This window comes from Pleurodeles waltl, chromosome 1_2, assembly GCF_031143425.1.
Source record: "Pleurodeles waltl isolate 20211129_DDA chromosome 1_2, aPleWal1.hap1.20221129, whole genome shotgun sequence".
NCBI lineage: Eukaryota > Metazoa > Chordata > Amphibia > Caudata > Salamandridae > Pleurodeles > Pleurodeles waltl.
The window spans coordinates 1,276,780,817-1,276,800,389 of record NC_090437.1 but is presented as its reverse complement, the minus strand read 5'-3'; the positions used below and the strand labels follow the sequence as shown (position 1 = coordinate 1,276,800,389).

Sequence of the window (19,573 nt, the reverse complement as noted above, 5' to 3'; positions counted from 1 at the left end):
ATCCTGTCAGTGGTGCCTGGACTCAAGATTGTTAAGAAGCATGAGGTGTCTCCTGCTCTCCACCTGGAACCTAGAAGACTTTACTGTGGACATGGAAGGTATTAGAAAGTCCAGAAGTGACCTTTCCAACCTCAAGAAGAATTGAAGCTTTGACATTTTTTGGTTTTGTGTTACCAGGAATGGATACCAGAGGTCCCTCGGAAAGGCACACCAGGTAAAGATTGTCTGTTTGGCCCACCTTTCCAGCGAGGTTTGTGGCTATTGTGGTAAGACAGTAAGAAAGTATTTGACCCCATGGAGTCTTCCACAACAACAGTCTCTGCCTTGCAGTGCTGGAAATTTCTAAGAATTGAAAAAAGAGTCAAAATGGTGACTTGGGACGGAGGTGAGTAGTCAAAGAGGCCCCAGCAGAGAATAAACCAGAGCTGAAAGCTTTAGCATGAGCTTCAGACTTCAAGGTACTTTCATTTTTTCAGGATCTTCCCTTGCTCATTCTGAGAAATGTAACTTCTAGAAAAAAGACTGAGGACCAAATGCATGAAACTTTTTAACAGTCAAAAACCCTGCTATTTGCCAAGTTAGTCAGTTTAATTGATCTCTATTGGTAGTTATGTATAGAATATTCCTAACATGTACACCAAGGATAATATATCAGATCATTAACATGGAATGTCTGAGCATTTGTTCACATATAAGACTTGTCATATAACCAACAAAATACATAACAAAACCATCATTGCTTTCCGAGGAAGGCATTTACCCAGGTCTTTTAACACATTAGCCTGGTATATTCTACAGCACAAATTAATATTTTCTTGAAGGAACGGGGCAAACTTCCCAGCAGTTTTGCACAATTTGTGAGTAATTTTATACCTTATGGTTTGTTCAAGGAAGTTTGCCATCAGATTTGTGTGCGAATTAAGGTTCCCAACACAAGGTTGTTAAGTTTCCCAGCTCAACAACAACTGGATGAATCCTGGTGACATGATTTTAGAGTTGAAGGCACTAATTACTAAAATTTTCTGACCACCATACTGAAACCTGCATAAAGATTTCCTAATTTAAGTAAGGCCTAAAAACACAAATTTTTGACAAGCATTTAGACTGTAGACATTTTAAACAGAATTACCTCACAAAGCAGAAATGAGACACCTATTTTTCAATATCTCTGCAGAAGCGTAGGTTACTCCCACAGCTTTGTAGTCAACTACCGCCTGACATGAAGTTCTAGCCTCCCCGTCTGTCCACTCAGGTGGCATTAGATCTGAAAAAGGTACAATGATTACATATAATTAAATATAGCAATATAGTACAAATACGTGGGATGTCAAATAAGTAAATCACATTTAAGAAAATATTAAATAGGTCTATTGAATTAAAATATTATCTGTTTATCAAATTACAGCTTCCTCACAGATATCAAGGTTATTATATTATAAAATATGGAGGGACTACTTAGACATTGCAAGCAGACGCTTGCCAGATATCAGCTTTACGTAAACAGCCCTTTTCTTTCCCATTTAGATTTTTTTACCTAAATCTAAGAAGAGTTACTCCATAATCTGATCATTCAACTATTATGTTTGCAGCTAATTACCCTATCCAGTTCCCTCTTGCAGCATACTAGGAACAAAACAGAGAAAATCTTAAATAGCTGTATTTTACTATATTGACTACAAAATGCTCAAACACTTTTGTTACTTCTTGACTGCTTCCGTTGTTAAATTCTGTGATATTTATCCTCTATCCTTATTTACTGTATAGAATTAGGAAAGATTCATTAGAATAAAAATAAAGAAGTGATTCCAATGGCACGTAGACTTTCTTAATGCTGGGAATCTGTAAAAAGCATTTTCCTCCTTGTCTAAAACTGTAGTGGAAAAGTTAGGTGGTGTGATCTAAAATCTACTAAAGTATGTGATCATTATTCAATCTTATCATCCTCTTTAATCTGGGACAAGGGTGTTTGTTCCCATATTTCCAAAATCAGTTAAGCTCCCCTCGCAGTCTTTCCACAATTCATATGAAATTGCTGGTGACCGTATACTTAATTTCTACATAGTACCCATACTTGTGTTGCCATTGTTTACATACTTTTTCTGATACTGGTGTTCTCGAAATTATTTTGAAATTAGACTATGGTATTTCAATATTTTGAAAGCTGGAAGCACATTTTGAATCTTGAATCTCAACAGAGTAAATATACACTGCTATTAGCAAAATGCACCAGCTGTACATTTATTGACAACCAGTAATTTGCACAAACAAAGAGGTATCTTCATGTTAATGAGATACTCAGTTATCACTCTGATAAATAAGACATGCAGTAATTACTACCTCCGCTATTGCTGGCCTATGCTATGATGTAAAATGGAAGGGAAACCATATATTACATGACAGACATCTGATCAAGCCTTATGTTCATATAAACAATTCATTCAGAAGAGTGCACACATACCATAGTAAATAATTTAACAGATGAATCTGTGGTATTTTACGGCTTTGTAAGGCCAGAAAAAAATATGTGATATTTGAAATTTTAAAACTGCCATAAAAGCTGCAAAACACTATTCCTGATTCAGAAAGTGTAAAAAAAAAGATATCTACTTATTACAATATTTTTCGTTCCATAAATTACTGCAATTTAGAAGATTTAAAAGAAATGTGTATACACATGTACTTACGTACGTGTATACCTTAACATGCTCTGCCATTGCAGAGTTGGTGCTTGGTAATGGGGCACCCAGCCTGTAAATACTTTTGCCACAGTGCCTCATCGAAAATAAATTAAACTATAGGTCCAGCATTCGAAAAAATGCATACTTTAAAGTCATCATTAACATAACAGACGAGTCATTTATTCTGATCCATTAAGTGTCTGTATTCATACTGATAATATTACATTTTCATAGACACCAAAAAACGTTATCACATCGTAGACATAAAAAAAATACTTTGCAACCAAAAACATGGAGAGAAATTAATTTGCAGCTTTAGAGAGCACAATAAACAAACTAAAAGCCATATTATTCCCTCATACTTTTTCATAACTAATTTTCATCTTAACCATAAACATTAATAACAGTGTCCCATCTATATAATCAAAGTGAATTAAAATGTACAGAAAATATTGTTTCCATACATCAATTTATGTACATTATCCTGTAGATTGATAACACATAGTCATGATGATTCACCCCAAATTGGTAAACAATTTCTAGTAATAATAATTGTTATTTGGTTGCTGCTAAGCACAAACAGCCCATTATACATCTGTACAAAATATTGATACATCTTCAAAGTGTGTTGCCAGTTCCTCATCCATATTTAGGCCTCCTGGATATTTTGTTTCAAGATAAATTATATAATACAAACAATACCAAGATTAAGAATAATATAGGAGTCTAACCAACTTAACCCCGTACTAGTTTGCCTCCTCAGACATTACAATTTATCCTGTCAGTCATAAAAGAAGTTAGACGGTCACAATCTCCCTGTGAGCTGCACCCAGATATGTGTTATCCTTCTTTAGAATCGCATACCTATATAAGGACTTTATTTTCTTGATATATTGTTCTACCGATGTTGCACTTGTAGCACGGGCATTCCAGCACCCAGGCAAACAACTCTCAATAGCAAGTAATCAATGTCCTAATCTTTCATTCCTTATTATATTGTGGTACTGGAAATATGATCCTAATCATTTATTTCCCTAAAATGCCTCACGTCTAGTCCTTACATTTTTTCTCTGATTGACAAGCAATATATCAGTGTATCTTATTATGTGTCTCCACATCAACTGCTACCTAAATGGCCTCTATCATCTGCAGGTGATAGACTGAAGGGAAGCAATGTAAAACAATTGTAAAGGAATAATGTATGTTTTGTTTATTGTTCTCCTGAAGCTGCAAATTCAATTTCTCTTTATGTTTCTCTTTATGATTATGATCAGAAATTGTCAGAGAGACCTCCTGTGTCATGTCAACATGATGGCCTGTCTTTTATCAGTGTGGCTCCTGTCACATCAGTGAAGCCCCACTTTATTTGGGGAGAGTCAATGGGGCACATTCTAAACTATGAACTGTGAAATAACTTTCAGAAAAGTATTCTCTTTTCCTTGTATGATGGGATCATGGTGAAAATAGGTATGAATTGATTACTTTCTAAGTGAGTATATTTATTCTAGGGTATAAAACAGGGATGTCCGTTGCCTCCATTTTTATTTGCTTTAGCCATAGAAGCATTGACAATTGAGATAAGGCATGGTAGGATAAAAGGAGTTAAAACTGGCAATTTAGAAAAGAAAAGGTTTTTATGGCGAGACACTGATGTGCTGAGGGAGGTTGTTCCTTGTTTTGGGTGTTTTGTGGGAGAAGAAGCGAGCTCCTGCCCTGTCGAGTGATAATGCGATAGAGCATAGATGTCGGGTCGGCTGGTGGAAGTGCATGAGGTTAAGTTATGTTGGTCCATTGCTGTATAGGGCTTTGTATACATAAGTGAGGACTTCGAATTGGCTGCATTTATGAATTGGGAGCCAGTGGAGCTCCTTGAGGTGCGGTAAAATGTGGGAGCTGAGTGGGAAGTCCAATATGAGTCTAGTGGCAGTGTTCAGGATGGTCCGGAGTCTTTGTAGGAAATGCTTGGAGGTTCCAACCTAGAATGCTTTGCCGTAGTCAAGCCTGCTCATGATGAGTGCTTGGGTAAAAGTCTGTCTGGTGTTTTGTGGCAGCCACTTGAAGATCTTACACAGCATGCGTAGTATGTGGAAGTAGGAGGCACTCACTGTGTTGACTTGTGCCATCATAGAGAGTATGTCATCTAGGATGATCCTCAGGTTTCTTGAATTGTTCATGGGTGTTGGTCCCAGCTCAGATGGCCACCAACTGGAGTCCCGTGGGGAGATGTGGTTTCCGAAGATCAAACCTTCCATCTTATCAGAACTGAGCTTCAGGCAGTTTGTTCTCATTGAGTTTGCTACCATGGACATTCAACTGGTGAAGTTGGTTCTGAAGGTGGTTGTCTTGTCCATCAGGGGAAGGATGAGTTGAGTATTGTTGGCATATGTGATAATGGATATGCCTTGAGATTGGATGATGTTGGCTAGCCGGCCATGTAGATGTTGAACAGGCTGGAGAAGTGTGCAATATGGTTGCCTCTTTCAGAAAAAAAACAAATTGAGTTCATATTAAAAGTCAATATAATGGTGTTTGTCAGAATTGGGGTAATTAAGTTGGGAACGGTACCACTACCAACTTAAAAATCCACCTTTGATAAGTTCAAAGCACAGTTCTTAGAGAATCACAGCTCAGCCATGGTAGCAGTGGCACACGAAGCAGGCAGTGCCCAGAGATGTGCATTCTAAGTTTTAGAAGTATTGATAATGTAAAGAGCATAACACAATACTCTTCTTAAATTTTTATGGCAAAATCACCAAGAAGAATTAAGGAGCCAAATAAAAACCTCTATTTGTGGTTGACCTGGGTGGAAGAGTGATTTTAGGCTGCCACAATAGAGTAGCAATCAGATACATAAAATTGGGTCATTCTGCTCAAAGATTTTTCCTTTGGACTTAGGCCTGATTTAGATCTTGGTGGTAACAGTCCCACCATCATTTTTTCAACACAAAACTCATCTGCTGCTATGACAGTCCACCCGCCTGCAATATTTAGATGTTGGCTGTCCCCTAGGCAAGAGCCCGCATTCGACCCGCCACTTCTGCCAGGAAACACCACCTGCAATGATGTGCCATAGGGAAAAGTGACTGCTTGCGGGACCACAGCCATCTTTCCCTCTGTGCAGATTTGGATGTGTCTTACCGCCAAGCAAAAAGTGGCAGTCTGACCTATATATTTGAGTTGGCAGATAGGGGCAAATGAGCTAAAAACGTACCTTTCCCCCCCCAATTTCACTTCCATTTTCACATGGACATGACTGGACAATACCTGCCGTCGCTCGTTCCACTGACCCACAGAGAAAACATAACCCACGTCGCCAGACTCAAAGCTAGGGACGTCACATTGCCACGGTGTGTTGGGTGGGCACTGCATAGGAGGTTGTGATCCTCGCAGGCATATTCATTTCAAATAATTATTTTAAAATCACTGTGACATGCATTTGTCAGGTCGACAACTGTGTCACACATGGATGGGGACACACTGGCACAACATGCATATTGCACACATACACAACTATCATTGTGGTGTCATTATTCATTGCCAAATAAATGCTGGCACCACAATGAAAGTACAATCACATTTGTCAATGGTGTCCATGTGTGTGTGCATTGCAAGGGAGCCTGTACCGGCAAGATTGTGCTACCTGTTGTGTATGTGAATCAGTACATGTATGTGTGTGTAGATTGGCTGGTTGAGGTGGAGGGATATGGAGTAGGTGATGTGGTTGTGTCTGTATGTGTGTCACTTGCATGTGAGATTGCTTTTGTGTTGTGGTGTGACACATTCAGGTGAGTGTTGTTGTGTGGCGGACATTGTCATGATGTATGTAGTGGTGCCTTTGTGTATGTCTTTTGTAGCTGAGTGTGTAGTTGTGTTGGTTGTTCTAGTTGTGTCGTGTGTGGGTGCAGTGTCAATGGTGTGTGTATGTTTGCGGCATGTACGGGTTGTGTTGTAGTGGAATGGAAATGGATAATGGTTTGTTTGTGGTGTGTTATGTGATGTGCAGGGGACACATATGGCTATGTTATGTTGTGTGTGTGTGTGAGACTTACTTTTGTGCACAGCCACTGTCATTGTACAATGTCCATTGGGTCCAGTGATGGGCTCCCTCCATCAGCAATCCACTGGTATGACTCCACCTGCACTGTTGAAACATCTTAATATGGTTGGCAGGAACCCACCTGCCTGACAACTAGGAAGAGTGCTCCATGGTTGTGGTCTTCGGCTTAGCCACAATACATCTAAATATGGCAGCAGAACACCGTCCGCTTAATGGTCTTTTCGGGTCTGCCACCGCTGCGGCTTGTCAGTAACACCGTCAAGATTTGAACCAGGCCCTTAGTCTCAAATATGGAACCTAAAATGTTCCAGTGGTGAAAGGTCTGTCAAATTCAAATACATTGTCTGTGAGCTGCTGCTGAAGTAATTGGTTTTGGCACCAAAAGCTTCAAGCAGGACAAACCTGGACCTTGAGTCCCACCAAACTCACTTACAGGGTTTGATAGATTTGCTGCCTCACCCCAGTCCCCAGTCAGTTTTCGGGCACTCAAAATTCTCCAGCAGGACAAGTCTGGACGTTTTAGGGGAGAAGAGCTCCACAAATCTGGATAGCTTTGTTTTCAGGTCCGGCTGAACCAGCAGCATTGTGTCCCGGTCCTCCAGAGGTGGAAAGAAGGATAAAGTTCCACTTACTGGCATCTCCAAATAAAAAGAGGCATTGTTAAAGCTCCCAATTGTGCTGCCAACTGTTTCTGTTTGACCTCAAATAGCTAGCCCCTCCTAAGTGGTTGGCAATTATCACCGATCTGCTCTTCCTGGGCTCTGAGGCAGGTTGTCTCCTGTGAGCCCAGGGTTTTAAATGTTCCATCCAAGGATATGTTTTTCAGTTGTGGAGGGGCAGAGTGGCCAAACTGGTTTTAGGGCTGTTATGGCATGGGGAGTTCATTTTTACAAAGTTACTTAAGTTATTCAAAATCTGTCCTCCCCATATAATCAGATTTTTTTAAATAAATAACTTTGAAGCAATGTACCAGCATTTACCCAAACAGATATGGGAAATAATGTTTTTAATTCTATGCAGACAAATGCAGGGAACAGTCTAGCGAAGTGAAATAGCACAGTTCTTTTGGGTTTTATCTCACTGTGAGAGTACACTAACCCCAATATACAGTGTGCCTCATTTTTTATATATCAGTACCCTGCCATGTGACTTTACAAAGGAGCACTTTAGGGGTAACTTCTGAATGTATACAATAGGTTTCTCCTATATGGCAATGGCATTTTTCTTTGTCATGGATTACTGCAGGGCATTTAAACCTTTGCCGATCAGGAGCACAGTGGTATTCCTGGCAGACGTACTTTTGTCATATATGTGGGGGGTGTACATACACACTGCAGCCAACATATGGCTTTTAACTTTCCATCCCATAAGTTCGTTTTAGGCTTCCTTTACAATTTACTTATAGGCCAAATGGGGAGTTTCTGTGTACTGCACATGTTTTACAAGCACTACAGTGCCCCCATAGGAGACCACGTTACCAACAAAAACCTTTCTTCACAATAGCAAGCAGCATGGGTACATAATCAATTAGAAAACTTACTTTATTATTATATATACAAGCAATAAAATCTGAATTACATAAAAATCACATCAGCGGAAGCCCCTATCAAAACACCCCAAAATAGAAGGACAGAAAAAAAAAAAGTGCAGAGATCAAGTGCTCGTGATCAGAAAAGAAAATAGGAGATAATAAATCTCACAACAATCTATATACCATACACTAAAAAGCAGCCTGTTGGTTAATCTTCTTCTGCATTGAACCAATCTTAAATTCAAAAGGCATTAAATTCCCATTTTAGTCCTTCATCAACATTCTAAACAGGAACCAAATTCAGGCTGGAGCATCGTCGTCGATGTTTCGACCCCCTTTCACTCTTGGGCCAATTTTAAGCTCCTCAACGGGTCTTCTTCAGGACTAACCGATAGGGACCCCCATTATTTCAAATCAAATCATGTAACCTCAGTCTTCTCCAAAGTTATTTTGAATCATACCAAATCTTTTCGCTCGTTGAATAATAATCACACGAAGTACATCCCTTGTATCACTCCTTCAATATTCGTTTTCTCCTCTGGACCACTAATGTCCTCTTTGTATCTTTTCACAGGGCGTCTTTCCCCTCGCTAAAAGCCAATTTGAAATGCCAAACACACATGCACTCTGAGGGGGAGTGCTCAGCACTCCCCCTCAGTGCATGTCACCCACGTGGCCCCGCCCCTTTAAAAGAAAACGAAAATAAACATGGTTTATTATCGTTTTTTTTAAAGGTTTTGCAGTGGACGATGCTGGCGGGGGTGACGACACTCCTCCACCCTTATGGAGGAGCCGCCCCTGGATAGGTCCCATGAAGGCACAGAGATCTGAGCATGCCAAGGGAGATCTTTAAGTAGGGTGGATGGTCTTCTGCCAAGGGAGCGTAGACCATCTCTCTACTGACCTAGACGACTAGTGGACTTCCAACCACAGTGTATTATATTGCATTATTACATATTCTCTGTTCAACAAGGCAGAAGTGTGTGTGGCATAAGAAATGTTTGAGGAACAGTCAATGCAGAGTTAAAGTTCCAGGTTAATAACACCTGTCATTGTTTCTGAAGGTCATTTAATGCGACCTGTGGACAGTGCAGCATTTGTTGAAACGCTGAGATATGTCCAGATTCTTGAATACAGAATATTTAATCGCTACCTGACTCTGGATATTTACATTAGTCTTGCTGCAACTAAGCAGAAGCAGCTGTTAATCATTCTGGAATACTAGTGATCTCTCTGGGTCAAGCTCTAGCCATACACAGCCTTATCTCAAGAGCATTTCATGCCACATGTTTTAACTTTTTGAGAGGATGCTGGGCCGATTGGCACCTCTTCCTAGACTTAAAAACTCGATCACCATTGCTAGCCTATTTTGTTTTGGAAGAGGAGAATAGTAAATCATCTAAGCTACTTATACAGGTCTAGTGTGTGCCTATAGCCACGCATTGTAACAGTAAGAGCTTGATATCATCACAGTCTGCTTTAGAAAGAGCTGATGAGCAAATGCAGGGCGAGTGCAGATGCTGTGCTCGCACATCCACAGACATCAATGTGATAGCACTCCCACAATCCTGTCTTACATTGTCTATCATGAGCCACATGGGCATGGTGATGGGGCTGCCTGATAACAGCAGGCATCTGCCCCCCACTCACAACATGCATGGGAGCAAAATAGACGTGGGGGATTTAAAGGGCCTTTCACTGTCAATGTTTACGTTTCCACAATTAAATTAGGGGCGTGAATGTAAATCAAGTGGTGTATGGAAGTAGACTGCTCATCTGTAATGTCCCCTGCCTCTGCTGCTTGGCTTCATCTTCTGTAGGGAATCAAAGGTGGACCAGCCACACATCCCAGTGCTTCTCTGTTATCTAGGGATGTGCTGCCATCTGCACCTGTCACACCCATGGTCTACAGATCAGGGACCCATTTATATTTTTTAAGGATTGCAGTATAGGAAGTGTTTCTTAGATGACAATACTGTGCAAGTGTCATAGTTGAGGCTGGACTTGAGCCACATTACTGTAAAATCAATTTGGGGTTTTAAATAAGCAGCATTCGCTGTAAGTGACTTTCCTCATGCATAAGCATTGCAGATATCCCAATTGTGATTTGCTTTTTACTGTAATATTTATTTTTTTATTGTATTTTTGTATTGATCGAGCACAGCTTATACCTGGAAGGGGGCCTGGCTCTATGGATAGCCACCACATTTCCCTCACCCATGCCGACCTCAGATTAAAGTGAGTAAAGCCAAGTTTTTAGAGATTTCCTATATGGAAGGAATTCTCTAATAGAACGAAGGGCTTCAGACATATTGTTGCAGAAGTGGGAAGCTTGAAAAGAAAACGATCTGCCCCATAACAAATTCGGTTAGACCGAGGCATTATCATAATAGAAATCCAAATCTCACCTGGCAAATCTGAAATCTGTCTTTCCGGGGGTGTCCTGTCTGGTCTTGAGTGCATCTCCATAGCCAGGAGCAGGGACATTGACTGTCATCGGAAATGCCCATGATTCTCTTTTCTACTAAATATTACTGAGTTTTGAAGGAAGTGTTAAATGTCAAGATTTTGTAAATATATATTTATGTATTTAAAGATGCCCTGTTTTATGGTCATGTTAACCACTAATTCACCCCACATTTAACTGGAGAGTTGATGCTACGAAGGTTACACGTGTCAGTTTCTTGAGAGCTGAGACTGACATTTCTATCTCTCTGGCATTTTCCAGCAGCAATCAGCCCCACTGTTCTATTGAAATTACATGTAATGATTAAAAAAAAAAATGGGGTTGCAAGCATACAAATGTCAAGTTTATACAGCTAATTACTTTCTTTTTTCCTTCTTTTTATATTTTTGGCCCGTGCTTCCAGTAAAAATGTAAAAAACAAATGAACTATTGTGCCTTCTTGCTATGGGCGGAACTATTGGCTATGCCAATGCTTAAACAAAAAAAAAATTATACCTCCTTTGTAAATGTACTTTTGCCCTTTTCACTGTCATGATTTAGATGTAGAAATGTGTGTACAAGTGCTAAAAGGTCCGGGTGTATGTGTTATAAAATCTGTAAATAAGATGTAATCAACGTGTTTGCACTTTACAGCCGCGTGTAATAAATCTATGCAGTCTACACATAAACGCACTTTTCATCTGTAGAAAAGGTTTCCAATCCAGTATTTTATGTAACTCTTTGTAGGTGATGAAACATCTCAGTTGAATAAGCTGTCAAAACCTACAAATGTGTTTTTCTCTATTTTCTCTTCCTTAGGAGTGCAGTCGACATTCGCAATGAGAGGTGAGTGACAATGTTTTTTTGTTGGGCTTGACAACTTTGTTATATTTTTGTCAGTGCTGCGGGGTTAAATTTAGGATTGTTGGTGCACGCTGGAAGTGTGCAGACGCGCTGTCAGGTCGCAATAACAAAACCAGTTCTGTCAGTACACGGAATCAGGAGCATTTATAAATAAACTCAGCATAGGAAGAGCTGACTGCAAGCTCAGTGTCTGTTGTGCAACATTTACTAGAATTTAATTTTTTTTAAGTAGTTTTCGTAAATACTCTGTCATTAGTCAGAGTTATCCTAAGTATTTGATGGCCCATCTAGAATCTTTCATGTTGCATTTACATGATAGACATTTCTCATTAATTCCTGAAAGAAAGAAAGAAAATGTGTGTCACTGAAATTCATTCTCAAGTTTGAGACTGCTGGAATGTAGCATTGGGCTGATGGTTTCAGAGCACTGAAATCCAATGTGGTGTTCCCTATAACCAACAAATATGCAAACAATCTCTCCTCAAATTCATGATATCTGCATTTCTCGTAATACTCCTTGTGGACACATTAAAAGCCTAATGGGTAAGGGTGTAGCTTCAGAGGGTTGTTTGGGGTGTGACACCCCCCAAATAAATACATTCCTGCCTTGGTTCTGGTGGCCTTGAGTCGGGTCTGATATAGCTGTGTTGGTTTATCTAGTCATCCAGGCACTATTAAATCAGTAACACAGATTATATTTAAAATCAGATTAACAAAGGTTTTGCATCAGAGTTTTGCATCGGGTTTTACGCAGTCCTGATGCAAAATTATTTTTGGTATTTACAAAGCTACACAAATGCCAATATGCGTGGCTTTGTAGGAAAAAGCAAACACAGTGCTGTGCATTGTACTGCCTCGCATTACTTTGCATCAGGTGCGTGCCATGGGTGGTGCATGGGCATTCCCGTGCACCAACCCAAGGACTTTGCCACAAGCCCATATTTACAAAGGGTGGTAGATATGGGTTTGTGCATGCCTAAGGCCGGCATACCGAGGAGGAATATCTTCATTTCTCCTCGGTGTTCCTCTTTGCATGTGTGCTGCATTCTGCAGTACACAATCAAAGAGTAAAAGAACCTCAAAGGATAGTTTTTGTGCAAGAAGGTGCCCCTATTTGCCTGAAAACTCTCCTGACCATAATACAGACACACTTGCACTGTGGTGCAAGAGTGCCTCTTTGCGCTAGGAAGCCCAAAGTACGAAAGCCCTTGGAGAGAGAACGGTGCCATTTCTATGGGGATATGGCGCAGTTCTGCTTTCTTCAGGTGATGCAACACAGTGCAGCACCTTTGCTTTGCTTTGTAACTATGACTCTTAGTGACTCGTTTACCAAACAATTAGCAGATCTATCGTCATAGAAGTACTCCTGGAATGGATGCAAATACTACTTTTTACAATTTACGAAGACTGGCACACTAAAAAACATAATGGTATGAATGCTTGCAAATAGTCCAACCACTGGCAATCCCTCCGGGTAGTATTCCAAAACCACTGTTTATCACCCACTGTCCCGCTTTGGACAGAGGGCCTGATTTAGGATTCAGCAGATGGAATAAAAGCAAACAGTGCCGGACCACTTTATTGCAATTACTCCACCCATCAAGTTTAGGGATGTCTACCATTCCAGCAAACTCTTCATGGCGGTTCCTGTCAATCTAGGAAAGGTTTAATGGACAAACATGATGGCTGCCAGTCAAACTTTTCCAAAGTTTTTATTTTTTCAAAAACAAACTCCCAAAGCAGGAGCTTGTTTTTGAAAAATAAAAAAATCTAGTAACCCTCACACAAATTTTCCCTCATGGTGTGGGGGTCGTTATTCTATTTTTATGAAAAAAAGAAAGGCCATCTGACCATCAACTCTAATTAGGATGGACAGTCAGATGGCTACTTCCCATGACACCTACTTGGTCCAACCGTTGAAGGAAGTTTTACAATGACAGAGTACATTGTATTCCATTGGCGTAAAGGTTGCAGCCCGCACAAATCAAAATGAGGCAGGAGGACCCTGAGTTTGGTGGACAAAGTACTTCATTGCTGTTGCAAACGATGCCCATTTAATGCAAATAAGTACTTACCCTGCTCCCCATAGGAACAGTCCATACTGAACCTTGATCACCTCACACATACACCCTGTGGTCCACTGCTTTTTTATTTGGGAAATTTTAGATCCACACCATCCCGAATCACTCTGACTAATCTATGTCCATGCTCACTGTAGTTTACAAGCCCATCTGCTGATAGAAGTCATTGTTACCTATCAAATAAGTTTGAGAAGACGCTCAGACTAATGATAGCAGGTTACTCTTGTTTTTACCACGCACTTTTTACTAAGCATTTTTAAAAGTTTACATAGACAGCATCTTTGGCCAACTATATTTTTATCTTTGACCTATCAGGTCTGTGTTCAGTTGCCTCAGGTCGGTCCTAGCTGCCTTGCCGCGATGTTTGGTGTGTTTTAAGGTTGTTTTAATAAAGGGCATTTGACTGCTGCTTTATTTTATCCTACATTCCATACCTTATGCCTCTTTCATTTGTCTCTCCTGGGATAGGAAACCTGCCCTTCAGATGGCCCCTTATTCTCGGAGTACAGCCCCCGATTCGGAAGCCACTTTTACTCCTCTCTGATTCCCTTGGGGAGCAGCCATCTTGGGTTGGGATCTAGTTGCCGCCTACTGCTTCCCTAACCCCATATAAAGGTCATGATGCAGCGAACGCGTGCAGCGGTTGCGCCAGTGGAGCACCTAAGGCAAGCCCATCTGCCCCCATCCGTGCCTGGATGGGCCCAGGGTCCAGGGACTCTCCACCTTTTATCTCAGAGGGGGTCTCTTATTCTGCCTAACATCTGCACTCTCTCAGAACCTCTACTCCGGAATCCTTTCGGCATACTTTATCCTGGCCTCCAAACATGGTCATGCACTAACAGTCATTGGCCACCCCAGATTGAATCGGTGACAACCTCAGTTGACTAAAATAGAGCATTTAAAAACAGAAAAACAGTGAGGCACACATATGTAAATTACTATATATCCAATTCAATCCATTTGTATAATAATCAAATCGTCCATTACATATTGTTTAAGGACATCCGGGTGTTGTTCACTATTTTCTTAACATGTCAAAGATAATTACAAACATCTACTTGCATTGTATTTCTAACATTTGCCTTTTATTTACATTATTTGTATCACTTTGTACTTTACAATACCATGCAACAAACCGAATTTCACCCTCCTTGGGGACATTAATATCCATGTAGATGAAACAAGTAATTCAGTCGCCAAATGTTTGCTCCTTGATCTTGCAGCTTTGGATCTGGTTCAACTGATCAGCGGCCCTACGCACCCCAAGGGTCACACCATCGACCTTGTCTTCTGTAACGTTACTGACTTGATGGCCCTGCCTCCTCGCCCTTTTAATCACTCTGAAGCTGCCCATTCCTCCTATTTCTAACCCCCCGTAACAAAACAACTACGCCACTGTTGGCATAATCTCAATGTTAATGACTGATCTGACACTCTAGAAAGCTTAAAACCCGACCCCGTAGACCATACCACTCACTTTTTGGAGAAGTTTAATGGGTGGATCTCCAATGCTCTTGATACAGTATTCCTGCTAGGACCAAAACAGGAGGTCAACTCAAAAAATGGTCCCCATGGTTTTCTCCTCACTTGCTACTTCTAAAAAAGGAATGTAAACACCTTGAGAGGAGTTGGAGAAAGGCGTACGACAATTTTTAAAAGCTGAATATCGGAAAGCAATTAGATACTTTCATTCAGAAATCAGATCAGCCCAGGCATCTTATTATGCCTCCAAAATTGAACAGTCCTTAAATGCTCCTAAGGAAGTCTTTCAAATTCTTAAAGAGATCGTCCAGCCAGTCTCTCACAATGACCTTATGGAAGCCTCTCAAGAACTTCGTATCAACTTTGCTCACTTTTTTCAAAAGAAAATTCTAGACATTTATTTGGCTTTCCCAGACAACCTTTCCTGGGTGGTAGACTCCCCTTGTTATTTGAAGGTGCAACATCTCTCTATCTCTCTTTCGGTCTTTCCGCCTCTTACAGAAGACTCAGTCATTTACCTTGTTGACTCTCTAAAGTCGGGTTCTCCACTTGACCCAGCACCTCCTCACATCCTAGCCCTGGGGTCAGTGGTCATTGCTCCGGTTCTGACGAACCTTCTCAATTCCTCCTTAGTCACAAGCTATGCTCCCTTCCATGGGAAGCATGCTATAGTCAAGCCACTGCTAAAAAAAAAAAAAACACCTTAATGCAGCTCTCCTTAGTAACTATAGGTCGATCTCCTGTTGCCTGCTGTGTCCAAATTGATCGAAAAACATGTATATTGTCATCTCTCAGGCTTCCTTGAGGACCACAATATCCTCCACCCCACTCAAATGGGTTTTAGGCCCCCAACACAGTACTGGGACTACACTGCTCACAGTAATGGAAGAGGTCAGAAGATGCCTTCGATCAAGGCGGCGCTGGTGCTATCAATCTGCTTGACCTTAGTGCAGCCTTTGACACGATTGACCAGTCCATTATGATTTGGAGCATGGCCAAGGCTGGTATCACTGGCAGTGCATTAAAATTTCTCTCTTCCTTCTTGGAGGATTTGACTTTTCAAGTTCTCGACCCATCCTACTTTTCCAACTGTTCCTCGCTCAAATTGTGGGGTGCCTCAGGGTTCCTGAGCCCCACACTGTCTAATCTCTATATGTATCCATTAGCAGAGATCACAAAACCATATCGTTTGTCGCTGGTGTCCTATGCTGACGACACACAACTGGTCTTCTCTTTCTCCACCAAATCTAATATGGACCACTCCTCACTGACCCCTTTTCTTCAAGCAGTAACCAGATGGATGTCTGACTGCAAACTTAGATTAAACAAAGACAAAACAGAGTTGATGTTATTAGGGAATCACTTTCTCCAGAGGCGCCAGTCGCCTATCCCGGAATGCCTGAAAGCCCTGCCTCATTCTAAAGAGAACATAAAGAGCCTGGAAGTCTGGTTTGACTCGCGACTCACTATGGACTACCAATCGAAACAGTTAGCCGCTACCTGTCTCAGTCTTCTTAGACTCTTAAGGAAAGTTTTTAAAGTCCTCCCATTTTTAGCTAAAAAGCTCATAGTGCAGGCCCTTATTATCTTGCGTCTGGACTATAGTAATGCACTTAACCTCAGCTCCTCCAAGTATGTAGTTAAAAGACTCCAGGTCGTTCAGAATGCCGCCACTCGGCTCCTTATAAATATTCCGAGATACCAATCCATTGAATCTTCCATAGCCTCCCTCCATTGACTCCCGGTGGAACAACAGATAGAGTTCAAAACCCTGTGCCTACTGCATAGAGCACTGCACAATAGAGGCCCCACCCTATTAAGATCTGTTGCCTTGTTTTATACTCCTCGCAGGTCCCTCAGATCCTCAACGGTTGTTCTGATCAGGCTTCCTTTGCTTAAGAGAACACAGTGGGGTGGTAGGTCCATGTCCTATTTAGGAGCTTAACTTTGGAACTCCCTTCCTCCTGAGCTCCGTCTGACCAGCCACAAACTCTCCTTCCGCAGATCTCTAAAAACTTGGTTATTCAGAGTCTAACCCCTGCGTTTGGTCTGTCTGGATCCGTGTTAGCGCTGGGAGACCTCCGGGTAGCCATGTGCTCTAAAACACACTAAACTAAACATCCCAATTTAAAGAGGTTTACAGAATGCAAGGCTTTTTAGTAGATGTCTCTCGGAATAAATGGTGGTTCGTTGTGCTGCTTTTGTTGCTGGTGAGGCAACAAGTAGTCAAAGCCTGGTTCAAAGGTCCTACGCGAAAGATTAGTGCCTTGCTACAGGACACATTATTTTCTAATGAGGGGGTGGAGACATTTGCTGCCTTACTGGTCCCTAGATCTTGACCAAAAGACATTTTGGGGTGCTTTTAGAGAGTACATGGTGGGGAAGAAGAGGCTTACAGTAACTGAATACACTGCACAGCAGTACCAGGATGGGCTTGGTTACTGGACGTAGGACTGTCCCACAGGGTGAATTTTGGTTTTTGATCATGAGGCCATGTATGTACTAATAATACTATTTCCTCTGTCTAGTAAGTTAGAGTGAAAGTATCGTACTTACATCAGTTATTCCCACCTGAACTGTGGGCTCACATTGTTTATTTTCTTTCTCATTTGGATTCTGATTGAAAATTTAATAAAAATACATAAAAAATGTAATTGCAGAGCACAAATTCTGAAAAGATACACTAATTAAAAATGCTCCCAAAAGGTTTATTAATTAGGAACAATAACATTTCAAATGTGTGTTCCTTCCATTTGATTTAGAAAAACCATTTTCTAGGGACATAGGGCCTGACCATGAGTTTGGTGGTCTTACGGATGCACCGCCACAGCGCTGAGCCAACGGTCTTCCACCCTCCGTATTACGATGCTTCTGTTGTGCCGGTAGACTTGCGATGGCGGTCTTCTAATGGAGATGGGCAAGTGTCTGCAGCAAAGGGAGGACCTTGACGAGGGGCTCCATGACGGGAAGAGTAGTGGAAACTGGATATAAGGTGATTGCTTACCTTATATCTTGTGTTTCCGCCAGGTCGAGTATGGAGGTCTTCCCCCCCACAGTCGGCTTAGCAGTGAGCCACATTGCAATACTGTCTGCGGGAACCAGGGCTGAACTCCCGCCCTCAGCCGCTGTAGCCTGTGACCGGCGTCGATGTGGGAGTGAAAGATTGGTGGTGGCAGCAGGAAACAGGCGGTCTTTCATCAATGGGACCAACAACACCTTATTTCGGCTGGCGGACTGCCTACTCGGAGTTCGGGGATTCTGACACTGCCGTAACGGCGATACAAAGACTGCCAAAGTCGTAATCAGACCCATAGACTCTAAGACTTTACACAAAGGGAGAGTATGTGGGAGCGAGAAAGGACACACACCGTACTCGACTCCCCAAACACAATACTAAATCACATATGAGAGTACGGGGTTCTTGTAACTGTAAGTAGGTCGATAGTGCGCCAATTGTGACACTAGACCAATCGTATGCCTCGACTAGAGGTAAACTGTAGGTGAACTGTGGAGTGGTGTAAGGTCTGAAGGGGGGGGGAAGGAAAATTTCCTTTACGGACTAGGTGGTCTCACACACTATATAGTGTCATGCTTCATCATATGACCACCTAGCCCCACCCAGGTAGGTCAGTGCCACCTGGGCGGACTCAACCTAACTGTTAAAAGAACAGGAGGGAGTGCGTAAATTAATTTAATTTCTGGAAAGGGGGATCCAGCTATGCTAGGGAAATAAAAACACCTACTCAGATACCCGGGTGAGTTTAATAGAAGGTTCTGTGTGGTGTGATTAAAAGAAATGAGGAACCAGTGTGAGAGCAATGACTCACAAGGTCAACTATCTAAAAGAAGTAGCCGACATGTTTCTGCCCTTATAATTGAGCTATGGAGGGTCTCTGGGCATTCATCAGGGCGTTGGATCCCTGTTGCATATGCTTCTTAAGCGCTGCAGAAATAATCACAATAGAAAAGGGGATGAGGAAGGGCCTACCTTAACCAAGGAAATACCTGGGGAGGACCTACAGTAAATAAAATAAAAATAGAATAAAAACAGACCAAAATTGACAGTGAAAATACACAGCAAACCACAACACACGTGACATAGTTCATGCAGCACACAGGAGTAATGGTTGCAATTATGAATAACAGTCGCATCAATGCTAGCTATAGAAGGCAGACCATAGGTCAGGGAAGACAATTCCTTACCCTAACACTCGAGGCTAGTAGCCTCTGGTATCCTGGAGAGGGAGCGTCCCCTTATAGTCAGACTCTAGGGTTAGAGGGAAAAAGGCAGAAGGGAAGAACAAAGATGAAAATAGACAGAGATATACAAAAGGAGGAGAAAAAGAGGGGGGGTTCTCTCAAGTGAGTGAAATGGAACGGGAGGGGAAAGAGAAAGAGGGAAGAGGGTAGTCCAAAAATGGAAGAATGGTAGAG

The 19,573-nt window shown here is 41.6% G+C and overlaps 1 protein-coding gene across 1 annotated transcript in view; it reads left to right on the top strand.

Moving 5' to 3' along the window:
* Window positions 1-11,529: 11,529 nt before the first annotated feature.
* LZTS3 (leucine zipper tumor suppressor family member 3) overlaps window positions 11,530-19,573 on the top strand; it is a 220,302-nt gene continuing 212,258 nt past the window's right edge. The window contains exon 1 of the mRNA XM_069204940.1: window positions 11,530-11,558. The gene's annotated coding sequence lies outside the window, so the exon portion shown is untranslated. The remainder of the gene's footprint in view (window positions 11,559-19,573) is intronic.